This window comes from Triticum aestivum, chromosome 2A (genome assembly GCF_018294505.1).
Source record: "Triticum aestivum cultivar Chinese Spring chromosome 2A, IWGSC CS RefSeq v2.1, whole genome shotgun sequence".
Taxonomy (NCBI): Eukaryota; Viridiplantae; Streptophyta; class Magnoliopsida; order Poales; family Poaceae; genus Triticum; species Triticum aestivum.
In genome coordinates this window covers 558,894,765-558,898,947 of record NC_057797.1, presented here as the reverse complement: position 1 = coordinate 558,898,947, position 4,183 = coordinate 558,894,765, and positions in this window count along the sequence as shown.

Here is a 4,183-nt window from a genome sequence, read left to right as displayed (position 1 = left end):
TCTCCACCAAGCATGCAAATACACATAGAAGTAGTATAAAGATGAATCACGGGTAGATGCAAGCAAGGGTCACAATTGCATGGCAAAGGCATGGAAAGAGGCATAGCGTGCAAAGTGAACACGAGAAAATGGGCATAACGTAACAAGTGATATATAACCCAAAGCCGTGTGAGAGCCAAGTAGAAGATATGCGCGTAGTCGTGGCGCAAAGTGAGCGGTGGTAAGGATAGTCCACGTGATCCCAAATCATCGTTGCTCTCAAGAGCTCGTTTCGTCAACTCTTGGGATTGAGAGGTTGGCGAGTATACGTGAGTACCTACACACAACAAAAACAAAGGGAAAATTGTGTGTGCGTGGTAGATGTACACATCATCCATCATGATGCGCATGTGCTTGTGTTGGTTAGCACAAAATAACCAATGCTCAAATAAATGAGTTGCGTGATATAGAAATATGTCATCCATCATGAGAGGTTTGTTGTTATGTATAGCATAATGAAGACTCAAGTTGTGTAATGCATCATGGGAAATATCTAGAGCATTGTTATGCATGGAATGCATTGGTGCAAGCAATGATGAGAATCATGCAAAGTATGGAATGCATCAAAATCTTACAATATGTATGATAAAAGTATGGAGGTCTCCTCATGAGCAATATTGGAAACATCATATGGAGAAAATGGATGACATCCAAAACAATGCATATCCGAAGCTAGGTGGCTATGGCATGGCATATGAGATAAATGATGCAAAGGTAGCATGTCAATATCATCACAAGAGAAACAAATGCCAATAACCACAAGCTTGCCATCTATGCCATGTATGCAAATTGAGTTTAATTTAATAGCATATGGATAGTCACTATGAAGAGATTGCAAATATGACATATGATTGATCTCATGCATAGCATATGACAAGTCAAGCGGATTGGCAAACATGATGTGACCAAGAGAATTATCACAAGTGATCCTATGCAACATGGCATCACAACTAATAGACTCCACATGGCAATCATCAAACTCATCATAAATGGGTAAATCATCGCATGGGTAAATCATACTAGCATGAATCATGACAATAGGGGGATCAACATCATGCAAGTAATCAATGTCATGATAGTCCACTAGTGGGACTAGAGCATCACCTTCACCTATGCTACCTTGTTCATTCCAATCAAGTGGTGTAGGTGAGGTGGCAAAGAACAAATGGTGGTCATAATCTTCATCTTGATGGAACCATGTGGGGGGTGCATCATAGTCCATCATGGCCATCATCATGTCCAAAGGAAGGACGGAGTCGTCGAGGATCGACGCGTCATCATATATGGGACCTAGCACCAAAGGAGAAGACATAATAAAGGGAGAAGTTAAGTTGTTAGAAAGCAAAATGGCCTCATATGTCTCATCAACTACCTCACTCTCTCTATGTGGTGCCTCACTCACTCCCTCAAAATAGGTGCACTCAAACTCACATATGGTGGAGTCACTCATCTCACTCAAGTGGGGGGGTTGTGGCTTTCCTCACATGGGAGTTGTGGCAACTCGTCATATATGGGGCTAGTGGTGAAGTCACTCTCACTCTCAATATGGTGGCGCAAGTCACTCAAGTCATAATATGTCGCCGTGGTCGAAGGGAAAATCCCATGCTCAACCATCTCCCTTCAGGGGCTTCCGAAGATGGAAGTGTTGCCCTCGCTCATAGGTGACCGCCTTGGACTTGATGATGTCGAAGTAGGCGTACTTGTCGGAGGTAGGCAAATATGCCGTACGTCGAAAGGCGAAGATGCCTTGATAACACTTAGCGAAGATGCCGAAGTGGTGGTAGTAGTCGTAGCTCTGTCTTGGTGGTGCTCGTCTCGCGGTCTTCTCTTGTACTCATGAAGGTTTTCTTGACGGTGCCGCATGGTACTTGCATCTTGTGGCCGTAACGAAGACTTGTGAAAGTGCAACTATCACTAGGTGGTTTTGGTAATTCATAACAACATATAGCTCATTGAGCTAATGCTATTCCAAGATGACTATTTCAGGAAAGCTCAATGATTGGCATGGCATGGATGTGAAAGTGGAACCCTCAAAATGCTAAGGACAAAGGATTGGCTCAAGCTCAAAAGCTCAAGACTCTTCATTTTATATTTTAGTGATCCAAGATCACATTGAATCTTTAGGAAAAGCCAATACTATCAAGGAGGGATGAGGTGTTGCTTAATGAGCCTCTTGCTTCATGTGCTTAGTGATATGCTCCAAAACCCTCAACTACTTTCCCATATCCACATATGACCTAAACCCTAAGCCAAACTCCGTCCTACCGATTCTTTCTATCCGGCGCCACCGAGTTTCACTTGTCATAAGCCACTGCCAAACCCTAGCAATTCGGTTCTACCGATAGGGATCTCGGTCTCACCGAGATGGGATTGCAAACTCTCTGTTTTCCTTTCGTAACTTTTCGGTCTCACCGAAAGAGCGAATCGGTCCCACCGAGATTGCAGTGTAAACTCTCCGTTTCCTTTTTGTAACTTTTCGGTCTCACCGAAAGAGCAAATCGGTCCCACCGAGTTTACCTGACCAACTCTCTGGTTAGCTTATTACCAAACTCGGTCTCACCGAGTTTGTGTAATCGGTCTCACCGAGATTACGTTATGCCCAAATCCTAACCATATCGGTCCTACCGAGTTGCATGTCAGTCCCACCGAAAATCTCTAACGGTCACTAGGTTTACCTTTTCGGTCCGATCGAGTTTGTTGATTCGGTCCCACCGAGATTGGAAAACTGTGTGTAACGGTTGTATTTTGTGTGGAGGCTATATATACCCATCCACCTCCTCTTCATTCGTAGAGAGAGCCATCAGAACACATACACAATTCCAACTCATATGTTCTGAGAGAGAACCACCTGCTCATGTGTTGAGACCAAGATATTCCATTCCTACCATATGAATCTTGATCTCTAGCCTTCCCCAAGTTGCTTTCCACTCAAATCTTCTTTCCACAAAATCCAAATCCTATGAGAGAGAGAGTTGAGTGTTGGGGAGACTATCATTTGAAGCACAAGAGCAAGGAGTTCATCATCAACACACCATTTGTTACTTCTTGGAGAGTGGTGTCTCCTAGATTGGCTAGGTGTCACTTGGGAGCCTCCGACAAGATTGTGGAGTTGAACCAAGGAGTTTGTAAGGGCAAGGAGATCGCCTACTTCGTGAAGATCTACCGCTAGTGAGGCAAGTCCTTCGTGGGCGATGTCCATGGTGGGATAGACAAGGTTGCTTCTTCGTGGACCCTTCGTGGGTGGTTGCTTCTTCGTGGACCCTTCGTGGGTGGAGCCCTCCGTGGACTCGCGCAACTATTACCCTTCATGGGTGGAGCCATCCGTGGACTCTCGCAACCGTTACCCTTCGTGGGTTGAAGTCTCCATCAACGTGGATGTAGGATAGCACCACCTATCCGAACCACGGGAAAAACATCCGTGTCTCCAATTGCGTTTGAATTCTCCAAACCCTTCCCTTTACATTCTTGCAAGTAGCATGCTTTACTTTCCGCTGCCAATATACTCTTTGCATGCTTGCTTGAATTGTGTGATGATTGCTTGACTTGTCCTACAATAGCTAAAATCTGCCAAGAACTAAAATTGGGAAAAGGTTGAGTTTTTATTTGGTCAAGTAGTCTAATCACCCCCTTCTAGACATACTTTCGATCCTACAAGTGGTATCAGAGCTTTGGTCTCCATTTGCTTTGATCTCCATAGTTTTTGGTGGTCATAGCCTTGGTTTCACAACCTAGGAGAGTATGGCGTCTAGCGAGGGAAATTATCACCGTAGAGGTCCTTACTTTGATGGTACTAATTTTGCTAGTTGGAAGCATAAAATGAAAATGCATATTCTTGGACATAACCCCGCCGTTTGGGCTATTGTGTGTGTTGGTTTGCAAGGTGACTTCTTTGATGGGAAAGAACCAAACCGTGAAGCTACCGCGGATGAGTTGAAGATGTTGCAATACAATGCTCAAGCTTGTGATATTCTCTTCAACGGATTGTGCCCCGAAGAATTCAACAAAATCAGCCGTCTTGAGAATGCAAAGGAAATTTGGGACACTTTGATTGATATGCACGAAGGTACCGACTCCGTCAAGGAATCCAAGTTGGATGTGCTTCAAAGTCAACTTGACAAGTTTAAAATGAAGGATGGTGAAGGTG